Below are 20372 nucleotides of genomic sequence, written 5' to 3' on the forward strand. Positions count from 1 at the left end.
CCTGCTTCTGCCCTCTCTGCGCAGCTGGGCCACCTGTCCCCTTGTGCCCAGCACATCTGGCAGGAGCAGAAATACCCCTCAGCACACAGGTGTCCACATCTGGGCAGGCTCCGGTTTGCGTGTCCCCAATCCAAGAGCTCGTCCCGGGGCTGGCACCGCCGCAGGATGTCCCCGCGCATCAGCCGAGCGCCGGGGGATCCTACTGCCTCGCAGCACCGCGGGGAAACTGAGGCACGGAGAGGGGAAGCAAAGAGCAGAGCTGGGAACACAAACGCCCCCCAGGCCAAAGCCCGATTACCTGCCCTGAGCAAGCCCCTCACCTCCCTCCCTGTCCCATCCCGCTCACCCACCGGCACCAGGAGGACCCCGAGTCTAAACCAACCCCAAAACACCCGAGGACATCACGGGGGCTCCCAGGGATGCCAAGATGTGGGTGTCCCATGCCCCAAGCACCCAGCTCTTGCCCTGTCCCCGGTGATGGAGGCCATGCTACGGGCCACATTGCCACCTGCTGGCACTGGTCCTGGGGCCCGATGGCACCAGTTAGCCCAGTATGGCTACGGGTACAACCGGCCCCTGCCACGTTTGACACAAGCAGCCGCTGCTTGCTTTCCTTCGCTAATTTTATGCGATTTCGTGGCAGCCCAGGACAGCGCATGCGCAAACCCATCGTGGAGGTGCCAAGAGGGGGCGTGGGTGCCCCCACCCTTCTCGTGTCCCCTGGCACCCACCGGGGCATCGCACAAAAGGCCCCGGTACCGCTCCAGGGATACAGGAGGCTTTCCAGCAGCAGTAACAGCTACTCTGGATTTGCAATTCCAGCTCCTCCTGGCATTTGCAAGGCAGAGGTAAAGCAGAGAAAGCACCAACAGCCGTTTTGCCCCCCCAGATCCTCCTGACAACCCCCCCCCCAAACACACACCTGTCCTGCCTCTCCCCAGACGCCACGGATCCCATTCTGGCTCTCCTTTCTGCAGCACGGCAGGGATGGATCCTCTGCCACCGCTTTGCAGCCGCTTCGCATCCCGGCACAACCCCCGGCGAGGCACAGCGGGGGTGGGGGGGGACACACCAACCCTGCCATTTCTCACCCACGCTCCACAGCCACTGACCGACACAGATGACAAGGAAGAAAATCAACCCCGAGTTCGGTTCCTCGCCTCCTGCCAACAGCCCTGGCCAGGGCGGCGGGTGCCCGGAGCAGGCGGGTGATGCCGGAAGGGATTCCATCGTCAGCCCCATCCCGGCGCGCTGGGCACAGCTCCCTGCACGCATGGGTGCGCTTGGGCACGTATCCGCGTGGGTCCGTGGCCCACAATGCTGGGCTTGCATGTTTATGGCAACGACATGGACCCACGCTAAGGGCTCACGGAGCTGCCATGCGTGTGCCCGGCATGGCAACGCATGCAGGGTGCCACCGAGCCGGTGCCATCTCCCATCACCCCCTATTTGGCAACAATTCCCACCTTGGGAAGACCCCCAGGGGAGTTTGCCCAGGGTGATGAAGCACTTGCCGACTCCCCGAGTGCCCCAGTGCCTGCCGGCGTCGAGGCCGGCCACCGGCACAGCCCGGCGGGCCCAAACTCCAGGGCCATCGGGTGAGGTGTGGTGAGCCGGGGCTGTACGCCGGAATGGGAGAAAAATCGCCATAATTAAGAGTAAAACCCAGGCCCCTCACCGCCCCGTCGCCTGAGTCAGCACCCGCCGGCCGCGGGGACGTTTGGCATGGCCGCGGCCTCCCGGGGTGGCCGCCCGGCCTCTCCCCATGGAAACCAAACAAACACCTTCGCCTGAGTCCAAACCCTCCGTCTGCTCGCGGTGGCAGGTCCCAAGTCACCTCCCGGCTGCCATGAGGTGACGCCTTGGGCTGGCAGAGGGGCTGCCCCCCCCCAAAAAAAAAACCTCGACCGGGAAGGGGGGGACCAGGCAAAACTGCGCGTGTCCCCCGCTGCTGTCCCCAACCCCGGGGAAGGGCGACAGCCACCGCGCCGGAAAATCCCACCTCCTTTGCTGGAAGCCGAGACCTTATTTTAAACCTTCTTCTGAGGGCGATTTGCGAAGAAGAAAGAAAAAGGCCTTCCTTGTGCTGAGGGGGAGGCCTGGGCCCCGCGGTCGGGCGCGGGCCGCCGGGGAGATTTGCGTTTAATTCCGGGTTGTGCTACGGACCCTCCTGCGTGTCCCGAGCTCGGCCAGGGCTGCTGCGGCCCCCCCAGGCACCGGCACCTTCCCACACCCCCCTCGCCTCGCCCCCTCCCCAGCACCCACCATCGCCCCCACATTAAATCCCCCCGTGGGGCCGGGCCCAGCAGGAGCGAGGGCCGCTCAGCCCCGAGAAGGAAAAAAGGGGGTTTTGCCTCCCCAACCCTCGTGCAAAACCCACAAGTCCTCACGCAAACCCCCCCCAAAACCCTCGTGCAACCCCCCCAAACTCTCGTGCGACCCCCCCCAAACCCTGGCGCAAAACCCTTGGGAAAAGCGGGAGCCGCATCCCAGCTGCTCAGGAGCTGCTCAGCCCCGAGAAGGAAAAAAAGGGATTTTGTCCCCCCAACCCTCGTGCAAAACCCACAAGTCCTCGTGCAACCCCCCTCTAAAACCCTCGCGCAAACCCCCCCCAAACCCTGGTGCGAACCCCCCCTAAACCCTGGTGCAAAACCCTTGGGAAAAGCGGGAGCCGCGTCCCGACGGAGCAAGCCTCTGCCACCCGGCAGCCTCCCAAAACCCCAGAGGGGGGAAAAAAAACCCTAAACTGGAGAATAAAATCAGCCCTGGGAGAAATAAATGAATACATAATAACAAATATGTAGTAAAATCAGCCCTGAGAAGAATAAATAAATAAATAATATATAATAATCAATAGATAATAATCAATATACCAAAAAATCAGCCCTGAGAATAATAAATGAATATATAATAAGAATTATATAGTAAAATCAGCCCTGAGAATAATAAACAAACATATAATAGCAAATATATAATAATAAAATAATCAATATACCAAAAAATCAGCCCCGAGAATAATAAATGAATATGTAATAATACATACATAATAATAAATATCTATAATAAAATCAGCCCCGAGAATAAAGTCCACCAAATCTACAGGTTCAGGCCCCCAGACCCCTTGCACCCCCAGTGAATCTCCACGGGGAGGGCGCCTACTCCCCAAACTTCGAATACGCGTTTTTAGAGATCCTTTTTTTTTTTTTTTAATTTAAAAAGAAAAAAAAAAGAAAAAGAAAGATTAAAATATTTCTCTCCAGCGAGGTGCAGAGAAACGCTTGCGCATTCGGTGCCGTCGTCAGCAACTCCTACACCACCCCCCACGTACGGCGCTGCGAGGGGAAAGCAGAAGGGGGATTTTATAGGCACCTACGGAGACAAAAAACAAAAAAAACCCAGAAATCTCTGTGTAATTTGGGTAACCGCTCCACCGAGCGGCACCAACCCGTAGGAAACTGCCCTGCCACTCCCCGACCGACCCGTGGCCGGTGCGAGCATCACCTCCCTCTGATGGCTCAGCCCCGATAAACCCTTGGAAAAAAAAAATCCCAATTACCAACCCCAGAATGAACACGCCGGCACCGGGGGAAATGCCAAAAAAAAAAAAAAGAGAGAAAAAGAGGGGATTTTAAGTCTTGCAACGGCCACAAAAACTCTTGGTGCTGCAAAAGGGCTTTTTCCCCCTTAAACCCCCAGCCCTGCTGTCCTGTCACGTCCAGCGAAAATCGCAGCGTTCGGATGCGAAAGGGAGGGGAGAGAAGCCGGTCTCTGGCCCCAGAGCCAATTAAAACAAATGGAAAGTGTTTTGCTTTTTAATCTCCCTCATTATTTTTTTTTTTTTTTTTTTTTTTTTTAGCTAATCCCCTCGTTGGAAAGGGAAGATGGGCTCGGCGGCGGCACGCTGCACATGCGGAGCCCTGGCCAGGAGGGCAACCGGAGCCCTTGCTCTCTCCATCCCAGTCCTTTTTGGTCGTATTTATCCCGATTTTTTCTCTGAATTGCTGTACAGCGCTGGAGAAACAATAGCAGAGCTTTGGGAAACTTTTCAACGGGGGATTTTGACGTATGTCTTGCTCTCCTTTACGAAGAGGGGAGTTTTCTCTTTTAAAAATACTCTTTTCGCTTTGAGGTTTTTTCCCCCACTTTGCACGGGAGGGTTCAGAGGGAGGAAAACCCTCCCCAGCCCCAGCAGACCCCTCTGCTTTGCCCCCTTTTGGGAGAAAATCGGGGTCCTCTTCCCCACCTGGCTGAAGATCATGGAATCGCTGAGGTTGGAAAAGCCCTTTGAGACCACCGAGATGCTGAAAAAGGGAGCCCCGCTCCTGGGAAATTCATAAAAACGGCACGTTTTTGAAGTGGAAAGGACCGCAAAACACCCGGGAACGGGGTTTGGTTCCTCCTCCAGCCTTGGCAGGACCCTGGATGGGACGGAGAAGGGGAAAACAAGACCCGGGAGAAGCCGGGGGCGGGGGGGTCTCCTCGCCCCCGCCGCCATCCAGCACAGCGGGGCAGGATGGGTTTGAACCTCTTCACCCATTTTTACCGTTCCCTCGAGGAAGGGGAGAGCCGGAGCGGGGAGGAGGCGGCCGTCGGATGCCGTGCCCAGAGCCCATAAATTACAGCGGGGAAAAGAGTCGCATTTGCCCTATTTCTTATCTGCTTGGAAACTGCACCGCTTTCCCAGCTGCAGCGGCGAGCTCCGTTCCCAAGAATTTCAGCAAAGCCATGACCTCTTTCCAGGATCGTGCAGTATATGGTGGCGGGGAGCCAGGGCTAATTATAGGCACAGGAAAAAGGGGAGAGAAACGCTTGGAAAAGCTCTACCTTCCCCGCAGCACGGCCCCGGCCGGGAGCACCCCCAAAGGCAAGGTGAAAGCGAAGCCGGCGCTTCCCAGACATCGCTATTCCCCTTTTTCTGGAAGGATAAAAACCAGCATCCATCACGGCTCATTCCCCCATTCCTCTGTGCTCCGGCGCGGAGGGGAAGCCCCACGGAGGGAAGCGGGACCCGGCACAAGCGCCGCGCCGGCTGCAGAAATAAATGTGAGAAGCAAAGTCATAGAATCACAGGCATTTAAGTCGCTCAGTCCTATGTTGGGAATCAAAGTGTTCCATGCGGAGACTCCGTCTCCCACCCCCCAGCGATGCCACCGGCCCCTCACTGTGCCCTCGTGCCCCATCGGCTGACGAAACACTCGCCCCGCAGAGACGCTCCGCAGCCTGAAGGCAAATAAACGGGCATTAAACTTGGAACCGCCAGCAAAGCCTGCGAAGCAAAGCACGAGCAATTACGGAGCCCGGTTCACTCTCGCAATGCCGGAGGAGTCACCTCCCCTCTCCCGACCCCTCTGGCTCTGGGACGTAGGAGCGGGCGAGGAGACGTCCACGTCCCGCGAGACCTTCCAGCCAGGAGGAGGGAAGCACTAAAACAGGCAGCAATTTTTTTACCCACCACCCTCCTCTTCAGAGCCACGTTTCTACACCACAACGAAAACCAGGGAAGATAAAAATCCCACGTTGTTATTTCTTTTTGAGGCGGGGGGGTGGGAAATAAGCTGAGGTACCCTCTCTGTTGCCGCAATGGTTTTCATTTTCCACCAAATAAAACCGAGCCTCAGCTCCGGCTGCTCGCTTGTCCCCCCGCACGCTCGCTTCCTCGTTCGCCGGCGCATGTGGGAGCGTGGGGGTGTGCGGTTTTTGGTTTGCTTTTCGCAATCGCTCCGCGGACCGGCGCCTGATGCCGAGCGGCTCGTGAGGGGCCGGCGTGCTCAGCCCCCGCGCCGCGGCCCAGCGGCACGCACTCGCCACCCCCCGCGGCTTCCGAAAAAGGGGGTGCAGAGCTCTTCCCGTCACCCCGAGAAGGACGGGATGATGGGGAGGATGCCCAGGCGAAGGGGAGCAGCTCCAGCCTCCCAGCGGGAAACCGGCCGCTTGCTAAGGGAAGGAATCCGCGGCGGCACGCCGGCTCCGGCCGATGCCCTTTTTAAGGCTCCCGTGGCAGCAGGAAGGGGTTTAAGCGCACACCGAGCTCACCCCCCTCCATCCGGGGTCGCCTCCCGCGAGCTCACCCAATAACCCCAGCTAAAACCTTGCCCTTGGCAACCGGGACGCTCAAAAAAGCTCCTAAGGAGGATCCAACCTCAGCAAAACCAGCTCTACTTCACATTACACACCCCCCCGTCCCCCGTACCGACACCCTAGAAGCCAAACAGCAACGACGTCCCCCGCGGTCCACACCAAAGACACCGGGATGGCGGAGTTGTGTTGGGTTTTTTTTGCGCTTACTCGTATTTTTCCCGCAACCACCGACACCAGAAACTTTCTCCCTCTGAGAAAAGGGCAACGCCGCTCTCGCCCCATCGCGGGACTCCGGGAGCTGGGGATTTACTAACCCAGCCCCAAAACTGGGAATGTCCCGGGAGAGATGAACCGGGCAAGCGGGGATGGCGCTGAAGCTGCAGGAGGTGGTGGGAGGGGGAGGGAGCCGCAGGCACCCATCCCACCCCAGCCGGGCACCCATCCCACGCCAGCCGGGCACCCGGCATGTCCCGGCGCAGCACGTGGCGCCGGCGGGGACGCCGCAGCCCCGGCTCTGCGGGCGACGCCGCCACGCGCGGCTCTAAGCCCTAACGGGATAACAAGCTCACAATGAGATCCTAATGAAGGATTAGCGAAATACAGTTTAAAGAGATTAAGGCTGGGTGCAGCACTGAAACTTTTTTATTTATTTAATTTTTTTTTTTATTTTTTTCCCCTCTCGAGGGCCCGGCAGAGGTGAGACCCCGGATTTCAACATTCGCCGCCGGCTCCGGCGATTCAGGCTGGTTTTTCCGACGCAGCCGTGCAAAGAGGGGCCGGGGCTGCAAAAAAAACAAAAAAGGATGGAGGAACACCAGGGACAAAAAAAAAAAAAAAAAAAAAAGAAAATAAAATTGCTCGTGGCGCCTGAAAGCCCTGCCCCAGGCGCTTTAAAAGCGAGCCAGAGGCTTCCTTCATCTCTCCCCTCCCACACCAGTCCCTTCCCATCTGCATCCCAGCTGCGCCCGAGCGATGCTCTCGGTCCCGTTCATAATGACTGTTGATGTTATCCGGCCGAGCCGGAGCTTTCCAAGGAGCCCCAGGGAAGCAGGTACTCAACTCTCATTCACGGAAAGTTATTAATATTAATTTCTTGGCTCTACACAAACAGAGCGAGAAGTCAGCCCCGGCCTCGGAGAGCTCGGCGCGACTGCCAGCCCCACACGCGCTCCGAAAGGTCAGGAGTCTGGTTCCCCCCCCAAAAATCAAACGCTGATGGTTTAAAATAGAAAGCAACACATCTGGGGTTGCTTTTGCGGGGGGGGGAGCTTTTTTTTTTGGGTCACTCGGATTTTTCCCGCAACCACCGACACCAGAAACTTTTCCCTTCCCAGAAAGGGCAACGGCGCGTCTCATCCCATCACGGGACTCCAGGAGCCGGGGATTCGCTAAAGCAGCGCCAAGAGCAGGGAACGCCCCGGGGGCGATGGGGCAAGAGGGGCTGGCGCTGAGCGGGGCAGGGATGGGCTCGGTCATCCTGAATTTCAGCCGAACCGGCCAAAAACGGGCGACGAAAGGGAGGTGGGGAGGGGATCTGAGAAACATCCCTGTCGAGAGACTCCAAAACAAATCAAATGAAGATGTTTGGAGCAGATCCAGATGTTTACTGGTGACGCAGATGGAGGTATAAATAATTATCCGGTAGGAATTTTGTTCACAGGCAGCTCCCCCTTATCTAATCAGATCTCCGTGCGACGCGGCCCCGGCCTCCCACCCCCACCTCTGCTTAAAAAGTCTTGAGAAAACCAGATGAAAAAAAAAAACAACAAAAAAAAAAACTTGCTAGGAGCACCAATTTAATCCCATTAATCACTGGACATTGGGCCCAGGGCTGCCAGGACTCAGCCCTCACCCACGCACGGCTCTAGGAGGGGGGATTTTTCCTGGGGGTGGGTGAGGAGCCGGACACTCACACCCTGTCCTGAGCGTGGTGGCATCTGGGGGGACAGGAGCCGGCTGCGGCATCGGCTGGTGGCTCTCGCCCGGAAAAAAAACCCATCTGCTTCAAATACCGCCCCCGGCGAACAAAACACCTCCCTTGTCCGGCTGCGCGTTACCGACCGGCGGCTTCAGAGCCCGGACGCTGCAATTACCTAAAAATAAATGGACCACAAACCCCGAGACGCCGAAGGGCAGAGGGGGACGAAGGCGGCAACCTCGGCAGTGCCCAGCCTGGCAAAGCGGAGGGACCGCAGCCACCGGCGCCGGTGGCGGCATCACCGGGAAGCTCAAGTTCGCGTGCGACGGCACAAACAGGTAGAGAAAAGGCTTTAACGGCTCCAAAAAGAAAAAAAAAAAAGCCCACCTGAGCTCTTTTCCCAGCCATTAGCATCACACCTAACCCAGCGCCGCGGGTGCCGGCACTGAGCAGCTCCGCCGCCCCCCCGCCCCCGCCGGCAGCGCCGATGGTTTTCCAAAAATTAAACCAACCCGACCCACCGTAGGCGAAGCCGCCGAGGGTTTCGCAGAGGCCGGAGACGAGCCGTGTTGGAAACTTACTGCAGAAAAATTGGCCGCTCGGCTCCGGCTCCTTGTCCCTACTGGTGGGAAAGTCTATAAATCTCTAATAAAGAAAAAAAAAAAAAAAAATATCCCCTCCCATTTTATTCCTTCTCTCTCTCCCCCCCTCTCCAGCACCAAAGGATTGCGAAACCGAGAGGGCAGCCGGGGCTTGGATCTGCAGCATTTCTGAGTTCCTACGGAGTCTGGGCTCCCTGCCACCAGCAACAGCGGCTCTGGGGGTGTGGAAAAAGGGAGGGGAAAAAAAAAAAAAAAAAAAAAAAGAGAGGAGAGGAAAAAAAAAATTAGCCAAAAAAAAAAAAGTCCTGTTTATTTTGGGGGATGAGAGAGAAAACTTGCAATGCACAAAGCTGGGGGGGGTGGGAGTGTGGGGAGCGCGGCTCTGGCACTCCTGCAAGCACCGCGCACTTTGTGATGGAGAGGAGTTTGGGTTCAAAAGCCTGGATTTCGGAGCTCGCAGGGGATGCTCTTTCCTGGGGGGCACACAGGCCACGAGCGATCCCCGGCACAGGGGGGTCGAGGCACCCCCCCGGGGAGCACCCATGGGTGCTAACAGGGGCTCTGCCGCGTCCCCAAGCTCACGGTAAAGGGAATTACAGAAGACAGGCTGGAAGAAAAGCCCGCTCCAGCCATGACCCAGATTCCCCTCCAGCCTGATCCCTCACTGAAGTCATAATCCTTGGAGGGCTTCTGGTCTTTTTTTTCTTTTTTGGTCTTTTTTTTTCTTTTTTTTTTTTTTTTTTAAAATACATCCCTGCGCGTTGCCATGGCGACGAGGGTGATGCTATAATTTCAGCATTATAGACTTCAGCGCGAGAACAGGAGGGAGAAGAAGGCTGAAATACGGACGAGCTGCACTGGTAACGGATTTGGGGAAAAAGAATTATAAAAAGAAAAAAAAAAAAAAGAACTAACCAAGGCGGCACCTCGGCTTCCTCGGCAAAGCTGGAGAGCCGGGGTTCAGCTCCTGCCCCACGCCAGGGTTTGGGCATCGTTTGGGCCCTGGCCACGGATGCTCCAGACCCCGCAGGGCTTTGGGGGACGGAGACTGTCACCCTGCCAGGACAAAGTGACAAGTCACAGAATGGTTTGGGTGGGAAGGGACCTTGAAGACCGTCCTGCCCCCTTCCCTGCCCTGGGCAGGGACACCTCCCACCAGCCCAGGTGGCTCCAAGCCCCGTCCAACCTGGCCTTGAACCCCTCCAGGGATGGGGCAGCCACAGCTTCTCTGGGCAACCTGGCCCAGGGGCTCAGCGCCCTCAGAGCCAAGAATTCCTTCCTCACATCTCATCCCAGTCTCCCCTCTTCCAGTTTGAAGCCATTCCCCCTTGCCCTATCGCTCCGCGCCCTGGTGAAAAACCCCTCTCCATTTTTCTCTCCCAAACCCCCAGGGTGGCCCTCGCAGCACCCCACGCAGCCCCGAGCAGGATCACCCCGTTTCGGTGCCCACCACGGCTCAGCGCCCACCCGGCGGCAAAACCAATCAACTCGGCAACAAAAAATTGCTGGGAGCTGCAGAAACAAATACCCGGGAACACATCCCATGCCCAACAGAGCCACCCGGCCCTTTTTTTAACCATTATTTTCCACCCCCTTTCCTTACCGCCCCGGCTCTGCCCAGGTCAGGTCCTGGTGGCATCCCAGCGGGATGCGGGAGTCCCCAGGGCTCCCCCTCTGGCTCCCGATGGGAGAAAAAAATCACGTTTTTGCAAGCCCACGAGATACCTCTGGGCGCTCTTAGTGTCACGCTGTCACGGTTTGGCCCCATCGGCGAGTTTTTAGACTGGAAGGCAACCGGTGACCCCACAGGAGGGATGAACCAGGACCGGAGCTGGACCCCAAAAGAGCTTCATCCCCCCACAACATCCCAGGAGCCTCCAGCTCTCCTGCACCACAGGAAAACTCCACCAGCAGAAGCTAAACCAGTTTTAACCCCGTTTCCATCTCCCTCCTCATCGCCCGGCACCAACCCGGCACCCACCGCACTGAAAAATTTCCGAAAGCCGCCCAAATACAAACCAGCTCGTAGACAAACACCTCTGCCCAAACCCAACCCAACGGCCCGTGACCCCCCCCTCCCCTGCCGCCACGAGGGAGACGGGCTCCCGGGGTCCCAAAGGAAGCCAGAAAACCCCGGGGGACATCTCGCCCCCACGCCACGCTCGCCCACGCGGCCTTCCAGCTCCGGTCCGGTGCACGGCACCTGGCACAGCATCCTGCGCCCTTCGGCTTCTCTCTCCTCCCCGACGGCAAAATCTGGGTGGCTGGTGTCAGGGCGGGGGGGACACACAGGAATCACCATGGATGGAGCCACGGTGCCTGGACACAGCTGGGAAAGGCGGCTTAAAGTGGGGATCCTTGGAAGGCGGCGTGATGTCGGGACAAAAGGGTCTCCCGAGCCCCTCAATGCTTGGAAAAAGAAGAAAAAAAAAATCATTGCAAAAATGGGAAATTCAAAGTGGGTGCTGCGCTGGGCGGGTCCCAGCCATGGGACCCTCCTCAGTGCAACGTCCCACCTCTCCCAGGCTGGGAGAAAAAGGAGGGGAAAATAATAATAAAAAATTCAGAACATCGTGTTTCAGTCCCCAAAGGGGAGCCAACCCCCCCTCAAGCCCCAGCGCCCGACCCAGCAGCCCTTGAGCCCTCAGGGTTGCTTTTCGCTCCGTAAATTTAGCCTGGGAGGTTATTTATCTTCGAGAAGCTAAAAACAAAGCTGCATTTGCATAATAAAAAGACCCCGATCGCTCGCTGGGTGCGTGTGCGGCATGGCGGCGGTCCATGTGTAGCATGGCGGGGAGAAGGCATGCAAAGCAGCCTTCCTCCCGCGCCAAGCTGAAGGTCACCCGAGCGGATGCCGAGCGCGCGGTGGCCGGTCCTCCGGGCAGGAAAACACGAGGCAACAACATCTTTCCCTTACGGAAAAACCCGACCTCCCCACTTCCAGCTCCTCCGGCCGGAGCAAAGGCAGGCGTGAAATTCTGCTTCCCAAAGCTGGCGTCCGGCCTCAAGCCTCGACGGTGGCGGTTTGATGGTTGGACTTGACGATCTGGAAGGTCCCTTCCAACCCAGACAATTAACAGGGTTGTTTTTCCCCCCCCCCCCAAACTCTCTTGATTTTCAACCAAAGCCGGTCTCAGCGATTCCTCTCCCGGCTCCGGAGCACGGCAGTGTCCCCCGTGGGGATGAACCTGACCTTTGGCGGGGTGCAGCGAGATGCCCCACTCCCTCCGAGGAGGGAGAGGTGGGTCCCAAGGTGGCTCCTGTCACCCTTGGGGACCCCGGGCCCACACCCCGCCGCGACCCCCACCCTCCCGTGGCTGGGAGGCTCAGCAGCCCCATTCTCCCCCCGTCCCGCACCCGCCGCCGTGCTGGGCCCGAGCCCCAACCCGCCACCGACCACCTTGTTTTGGGGCAAAATCCCTCGGCGCCGCCCAACTCCCCGACTCCTCCTTATCTCGGCACTGCGCCGAAACCCCCTTTGCCCTGCCGCCCCCACCCCTACCGAAAACCCAAAGGAGCACCCCAAAAAGCCCCGACGCCGCCCCGAAAGGCTCGCCTCCCCCACCCCACCCCGCCGCACCCAGCCAGGGAGGGGATTGATGGAGGGAGCAAGAAGCAGCCGAGCAGCCACCAGCTGCCGCGGGAAGAGGCTTGGCCGCCTTCGCCGCCGCCGTCCCGCTCCAACCATTTGTTCTTGCTTCTATTTTCGAAAGCGCCGAGGCTCGGCGCTCCCCGGCTCCCAACCTCCCCACCGCCCGGTGAGGCGACAGCTTTCCGCGGAGCGGGGAGCGCCGGCTCCGCTCCCCGTCTTGGCAGCCGCCATCCGCGCGGGGCCGGGGATATTTTTGACACCAGCGAAGTCGAGAGGCGCGAGTTTTTTTCCCCCCGGCGGCTCGGTGCCGGCGCGTGGGAAGGGGCGGCCGTGCCGAGTCAGGGAAGGTTGAGGATGGATCCGGGATTGATCCCTGCGCCTGAAAAGCGGGAAACGGGGGTATATGGAGTCCTTTATAAGCGAGATGTCCATCGCTGGGAAAGGGAAGAGGATGGAGAGAAGCCTGGCTGCAGCCCAATCCATTCCCACACCGGTCCATGCACCCCAGGGAGAGCCCGGAATACGCACATGGGAATACCAGCCTGAAAGCTAAGCCCCCCCCGCCCCCAGGCCGTGCAACCCAACTCTTCCACCCCACTTCCCAGTTATCGAAATAAATTCGCCACTACGGCAGGGTTTTCCTAAGGGCACGTGGTTTATCCCCAGGGATAACCGCACCCGGAGGCACCTCCTCGCCTCCGCGTCACCTCCCCAGTGGCGCGAGGGGATGCTGGGCAGGCGCCACACGCAAAACTCATGGGCCCAAATTTCTTTACTGTTTTTGGGGGGCCTGGAAAGAAAAGAATAAAATAAAATAAAAAATTAAAAAAAAGAAAATTTCTCAACCGGCGCGAGCGCCACATGCCGGGCTCCGCACCCCCCAAGTCAAAGCTTTAAAGGGCAAAATTCCAGAGCTCCGGCAACGCCGGGTTTTTCAGCCACTCCGCCCCAGCCGAGCGGCACCGGGGTGTCCCCCCGGCCGGGACACAGGGCCCCGCACCCCAGGGACAGTCCCCGACCGCTTGCGCTCCGTGAGACGGGTTGTCCCTCCCAAGGCTGGAAGCCGACGGGGAGCCCGCAGGGACCAGCTCCGCAGGGACATAAATCACGACGTTTAGCCAATATAGCAGATATTTAGCCACTATTCAGACCCCCACCTACGGTTACGTGGCCCCCCTCCGCCGCCGGATCGCCTCAAAAGAGGGGAAAAAACCCACTTATTTCTCTGCAGCCCGGAGGTTTGCAGAAGGTCCTCTCCCATGGGTGCCACCACGGAGCAGGAGCACCCGCGTCGCTCCCAGGAGATGCCCTCGGCGCAGACACCGCGGCCCGGGACAGGAGGGGACCGAACTGGTGAAAAATAAAAAAAAAAAAAAAAAAGGAATCTGGATGGTCAAAATAACTCATCCGCGGTTTTTTGGGGTTTTGTTTTTTTTTTTTAATACATTTTTTTCTTCCCTGTCAGTGGAAACTCCTGCTACGGCACCGCGTCTCAAGGTTACCGCTCGGGGTGGGGAAGGATTTCAGGTTTTACAACCAAAAAATTCCAGAGAGAAACCCAGAAATGTTGCCAGTTTTTCACTAAACAGAAGCCCTTCGTCCAATTTATTTAATTTATTTCAGGGTTTGGGGTTTTTTTCCCCCCCCAGCAAAAACCCCGTTTTTTCAGCCCCCAAAATTTTGACCGCTTCGATAGAAAACTCCCGCCGACGCCGCGAACGTTCTCCGTTCCCATTTGCTTTTGGGAGGCGAACCGAACAAAACAAATCCCACCCCACATATTTCCCCCACCTGCACGGCATGGGATGCGTTCCTGGGGATTTGTTTCTGCGGCCCCTAGCAATTTTTCCCTGAAGTCTTCCAATAATCGGAAAGGAAAAAAAAAATCTCCTTTTTTTTAAAAAAAAAAAAAAAAAAAAAAAAAAAAGCTGCTCTCCAAAAGGGTTGGAGAAAAGTCACACTGTTCCAAAAGGCGCTTTTCATTTAAAAAAGGAAGGTGAAAACTTTCAACCAGGGCTATTTATAACCTTCAATAACACCTTCCACCCCGCAAGCTCCGCTGCGTCCCCCCGGGCAGGGAACACCCTGCCACGGCCCCCGGCACCGCGGGGCGCAGGACCCCAACCCCGCAAACGACCCCCCTTTCGGGGAAGGATGAGGAGGAGGAGGAAGAGGAGGAGGAATCCCTTTGCTGCCTGATGAGCCTACGAGAGGTGACACCTTTGCAGGCGGGCTCGGGTCGGGGAATCCCAAAAATCTCTTTACTAATTTTTTTTTTAGGGCTGCGGGGGGGGCGGGGGGAGGAATTAAAATAATTAAAATAATTTAAAAAAAAAAAAATTAAAAATTTTAAAAAATAAAATAAAAAAATAAAAATCAGGAGCTGGGGTTTTCCTTCCGAAAAAAGGCCGGTGCGGCAGCGGGAGGTCGCCCTCCCCGCAGCACCCGGACACCCCCCCCCGGCCGGGGGGCGACGGGAGGCGCCTCCTCCTAGAAGCGGTTTTGGGTTTTTTTGCCGGCAGCTTGCTGGAAGCTGTTTGAAGTTCTGGAAAGAGAAATAATTCCTCCTCCTCTTCCTCCCTGCCCAGAAATAGGTCATTTAATTACCACCTTTCCCACCCCAAAACAACACTGACTCAGGGCAGGAGGTGGGAGAGCTTCACCCCACGTGGCTCGTGGCCCGCAGCGGCCCGAAGCCACCACGGGATGGCTTTGACCTTGAGACGTCCGCGCCGGCAGGACCCCGGCGTCGGGGCAACGGCAGGGTGGGTGGCAAAGACTCAGCTCCCCAACTTCTGGATTTCAATTAGCGCCAGTTAATTAAAGGAAGGAGGGTCGGGAGGCGGGTGGTGCTGAGCCCCTCCGCGCAGGGCGGCCATCTGCCGGCTCCGGGAAAACCGACGGCTAATTGCACGGTGTGAAATAATAGGTGTCCTGCTCGGCACGGGGTGAAACGCGCGGCTCCGGCGCGGTCCGGGAGGGGACACCGCGGTGGCTCCTGGGTGGTGGCCGGAGCCTGACACATCCTGGCGCGGGCATCATCCTGCTCTACCAGCTCGTCCTCACCAAAGCGCCTGCCCCGGCACCGCTCCGGCCGGTTTGGGCTTCGCTTTCGGCACCGGTTGCCCGTTCCCGCCGGGGACTGGGGCTGTTAAAAGCCCTTTGGGCGCCACGGCAGCACCCGGCATCGGGAAGGGGCCCCGGCGGCTGCTCCGGCATCCCAGCGCTCAACCGCAGCCTGGACATCTCACCGCGACCGGACACCGCCACCTGCACCTCGGCTCATCCATCCATCCCTCCCGCCCCGCTTTTCCATAGCTCGGGAAAACTGGGGGGTGGCTGCCGCATCCTCCCGGCCTCGGCACAAACCACGCGAAAACAGGCCGAGCTTCTTCCCCCCCCCACCCCCACCCCCCCCCAAAAAAAAACGCTCCCCCCGCGCAGCCCACGGCCCCCATAAACTCCCACCGTTCACGAGAAACCAAACGTACAGCCCACCCCTCCCAAAGAAACGGCTCCGAATTGATTTCCCGCGTATTTAACAAGCCCTCGCTCCACGTGGGTGCTTTTTTTATTATTATTATCATTATTATTTATTTTTTTTAAAGGCTGCCTTGTCCGTTTTTTCAAGCGGTGGGAAGCTGGCAGCGGGGAGGCACCGGGAGCGAGGGAAAAGGCCGGGGAAAAAAAAAAAAGAAAAAAAAAAAAAAGAAAAAAAATTGAAGACAAACCACCAGCAGCAAAGCGAAGTGGAGTGCGAGATGAAAACGCGAGAGATGCGGGGAGGCAGAGCTGCCGGCAGGCAGACGGCTCGATCCATCTTGAAAGCAAAAGCAAACTGCTGCTCAAACGCGGCGGAGGGAGAAACCTCCGGCTCTGCCGAGGCTCTCCGATCAAACAAAAAAAAAAAAAAAAAAAAAAGCTTAACCAAATTTCGGCTTTTTATCGAAAGCTTCGCTAATTAGAGACAGGGAGGGGGGAAAAAGGGAAGAAAGGTAAAATTTAAAAAAAACGAACTGAGGTGCAGCGGATGGTAAATGTAAATACCGTCTCGGGGCGGCGAGGGGTGGATGCATCCCGCGGTCCTGCCGGCACAGGGAGGGCGAGCGTGGCCGGGGGCAGCCGGCACCCAGCACGGCCGCGGGTTTCTGCGCCTCCCCAGCCCTACTCCTCCTCCTCCTCCTCCTCCTCCTGCTCTGACTCACTCGCTGCTTGCTCCCTGCGCCAGGCTGGGCGGCAGAGCCGTACCTTCCCGGGGGCAGGACTGTCACTTGCAATCGAGTCACCTCTGAACTCCGGACGGCTCAGCCTCTAGGAACTGCCAAAAGAGCTATAAAAATAAGAGGGGAAAAAAAAAAAAAAAAAAAAAAAAAAAAAAAAGAGTCCCTGGCTCGAGGAGTTCGCCCTCCCGACGGACGGGACGGCTACGGGGTGAGGCAGAGGGGGGTATTTTTAGTTCTGGTTTGCAGATGGGGAAGTCCGGCACGGCGTCTACGCGGCTCGCCACGGTCCCGCTCCGGCCACCTCCCTGGGTATTAATGGGATTTAACGGGATGCTTCCTGCTCCCTTCCCGAGCCTCGGGCACCGCCTGGCCAGGGCTCGCACCGCCAGGGCTCTGCACGGCGTCTCCACCGGCGCTGGGCATCACCCCGGTGCCGGCAGCACACGGCCCTCTGTCCCCTTCCCCTCCGTTCCCAAAGAATCCGTCAAACTGTGGGGACGCCACGCAGCATCCCATGGCGGGTCCCTCCCGACATGCTCCGAGCAATGCCGGCCTGACACCGGGAAGCGCTCTGGCTTGGCAAAAAAAGAGCAAAAAGCCATTTCTACCCCTCACCATCGATGTTTTTTTTAGGTTTAAATGACTCGCCCGGGGTGACAGTGGCAAAGCCCGTAACTGAGCCCCCTCCTTCTGCTCCAAGCCCTCCCGGACCATCGGGATGAGCGGGGCGGCATCACCCCCCACTTCATCCTTCATCCTTCCTCGGGGGCCTGCACCGGCCTCGCCACCTCCCTGCCTGCCGGCGACTCCCGGCACGTGCCGGCACTACGGCGGCTGGGTCCCGCTCCCGGACTTTTTAGCCGCGACACTTCGGGCTTTGTCCTCCTTCGCGCGAAGCCGCCGTCAGGCTGCCCTGGCAGCACGGCGGGCCCTGGGAGTGGATGTGGTTTATGACCATATTTAGGCTCCTTTACGTTGCCAGAGTCGCAGTTAAAGGGCTGCGGCATTAAATGAGAATCAGACCCCACTTGTTTCACTTGGCAGCCTGGGAAAAATCCACCCCGGGCGACTCCAGCACCATCCGCGCCTCCACCCTGCCCGCTCGGGGTCGGGATAAAATAGCAACAGCCTTTTCCAGCTCCGCGGCTGCGCTTCCCAAGCAGAGCTGAGTGAGGAGGGGGAGGATTAAATACATTAAACACCCCCCTCTCCCTTCCCAAGAGCAACACCGACGTGTGGGGAAGCAAAGGGACTTGCCCAAGGTCACCCGCTGATGGAGCCGGCACTGCCCAAGGTCCCCGGAGCCCCCCAGCAGCACCGAGCACACGCGGGGACGCGACCGCCCCCGGCACGAGGAGCCCTCGAGATGGTTTGCGCCAGAGCAGGAGCGGCAGCCCCGAGCCACCGGAGCTCCTGTCCCTTCAGCCACCAGCACGTTAAATCCCTGCCGCGGCGCGGGCGCCGGCGCTCTCCCACCGCGCTGGCAACACCGGCGAAACCCGAGCGGCGGGGGGACATCGGCCACCTGCTCCCGGCCCAGCGCAAGTGCGGATGCCTGGGCCTGGCAGAGCCGTGACAACTGCAGGGGCTGAAGGGCAATGCCGGGGGGGGGAGGAAAGAAGAAGCCATGAGGCCCTTCCAGAGGTCCGTGACCTTCAGGAGCCCCCGGGCAACAATGCCGAGGGCAGGGCAGGCACCTGGAGCTCTCCCGGGACACGGGCAGCACCAGCGCTCCCCGTGTCGGGGCCACCGGCACCGAATTCTCCCGGGGAAGGAAAGAAAATCCCCAGAATAAACCTTACCTACACCCAAAATCCACAGCCCCTCGCCTGGATGAGGGGACGCGGCAGCTGCACCATCCGGGGACAGCCCCGTCCCCGTCCCCAGCGAGGTTTCGGGGTGTCTGTCCTGGGACACCCACCTCAGCAGAGCACGAAAATCCCCGCTGGGGCCAGACGCGGCAAGGGAAGGGGCTTCGGAGGGGCAGGATCAGGCCTCCCCCAGCGCGGGGAGGGGGGGGGCCGCCGAAGCGCTGAGCACCAGCTGTGCTCCACTTACCAGTGTCATCCCCCTGCCCAGAGCCCTGCCTGCAAGGAGTGGGGGGGGGGCGAGTCACCAGCCAAAAACGCCTGGCAGCTCCCGACAGCCGGGGAGGATGACGAGGGGGGGACACGCCATGGGGTGCCACAGGGCGAACAGCCATGGGGAGCGGGAGGAGGGGGGGTAGGCACACGTGCGTCTCATAAGTAAGAGGCGGGGGAGGGGGGATAAAAAAATTAAAATCCCCTCTACCAAAGCCAAGGGGGCGAGCTGTCGGGAAGGAGATAAGCCGCCGGCAAACGGGCCTTAGGGATGCTCCGCGCCGGGACGCCCCGTGCCCCGCATCCCTCGCCCAGCCCAGGGAACGCTCAACGTCCCGGGGAGGCCACGGCGGCGGAACCAGGGGGGGCTTTACCCCCACCACCACCACCAACGACAACCCTCGCCATGAGGGCAGCTCGCTGCGGCCGCTGTCAGATGGCAGCCGCCGTGCCGCGTCCGTGTCCCCACCGCTGCCACCGGGCCCGGAGGAACAAACAATCACAGCTGTCAGCTCCGGAGCCGGCACCCGGCCAAGGCATCGAAGCTCCAGGACTCGATTTACCGCCGGCTCGCCCAAAAGCTGCTCTTGCCACTCAAACCACAGCCCCCCCCCCGGCCACCCACCCACCCACCCAGCCAACACCGCCGGTGGCCCCCTCCGACCCGGTGGTGAATTCACCAACCCCCCCACCTCCCCCCGAGCACCCTTCGCATCACCCCCCCAAAGCTGCCCGGCCCCACGGCTCCCGCTGGTCCTGCCAAGGCCGCCGCGGGGTGGCTGCGATGTGGCGGCTGCGCTCGGGGACTGTCCCCGTGGGGGTCCCGCGGGGTTGCGACCCACCCCAGGGTGGGGTGAGCACCCGCCGGTGCCTGCCCCCCCCCCCCACCCCCACCACCACCACCTCCCCCCCATCAGCAGCACCCGGCGGGCAGAGGGACCTGCGTCGCACCCGCATCCCACGCGTGTGTGTGTGTGTGTCGTCCCCCCCCCTCCCCATCCCGCCCCTCTCACCTGTCCCCCCCCGCAGCGCCCGAGGCCGAGGCGACACTTCTTCCCTTTCCTCCCTTCTCCCTCCTTCACCTCTGCACCATTTTGGTGACGGTTTGTTTTGAAGCGGCGGCGGCGGCGGTGGCGGCGGGGGGGGCGGCGGGGGGAGGATGTGCCGCTCTCCGCCCCCGCCGGCTGCGCGCTCCGGCCGCGCTCCGCCGCCCATCCCCGCCGCCTCGGGGCGGCACCGCGCAGCGGGGGCGAGGCGGAGGGGTGGGGGGGGAGCTACCAGGGACCCCCCCATACACACACACACCCCCCCCCCGAAAAACACACACAGACCGAGCTCCTCGCCCTCCCGCGGCGCCGTTCTCGGAAGTAACGCCCGAATCGCGAAATAAAAAAAAAAAAAAAAAAAAAAAAAAATTGAAAATACCGGTTAAAAAGCGCTAAAGAGGCGCGAGCGCGGGGGAAGAGGGGGGTCGCGGGGGGGGGGAGAGGGGTAACGACGACCCACCTCAGCGGGGCGCGGAGCCCGGCCGCCTCCCGGGGCTGCGGCGCGGAGCGACCATGGCCGGGGCCGGCCCAGCCCAGCGTCAGGACGCGGCGCGGCGCAGGGCGCGGGCGGCGGCGCGGGCAGCCAATGGCCGCCGCGGCGGGGAGGAAGCGGAGCGGGGCCGGGGCAGAGCCGGGACGGGGGGCGGGGGGGAAGAGAGAGAGCCCGGGGAGGGCAGAGCCGGAGGAGAGGGCAGAGCTTTGGGGGACGCGGGGGAGAGAGCCGGGGGGGGGGGGCAGAGCTCGGGGGAGGGGGCAGAGCTTTTGGGGACGGGGGGGAGAGAGCCGGGGGGGGCGCCAGAGCCCGGGGGGGAGCAGAGCCGGGGGGGTTGGG

The 20372-nt window shown here is 59.7% G+C and overlaps 1 long non-coding RNA gene across 1 annotated transcript in view; it reads right to left on the reverse strand.

Annotated features, from left to right (window-relative positions):
• Positions 1-20119, reverse strand: part of LOC128901160 (uncharacterized) — a 45706-nt gene extending 25587 nt beyond the window's left edge. Inside the window, exon 1 of the long non-coding RNA XR_008463432.1 lies at positions 20001-20119. This is a non-coding gene — a long non-coding RNA (uncharacterized LOC128901160). The remainder of the gene's footprint in view (positions 1-20000) is intronic.
• Positions 20120-20372: the final 253 nt, after the last annotated feature.

Source organism: Rissa tridactyla, chromosome 23 (genome assembly GCF_028500815.1).
Source record: "Rissa tridactyla isolate bRisTri1 chromosome 23, bRisTri1.patW.cur.20221130, whole genome shotgun sequence".
In the NCBI taxonomy this organism is placed as follows: domain Eukaryota; kingdom Metazoa; phylum Chordata; class Aves; order Charadriiformes; family Laridae; genus Rissa; species Rissa tridactyla.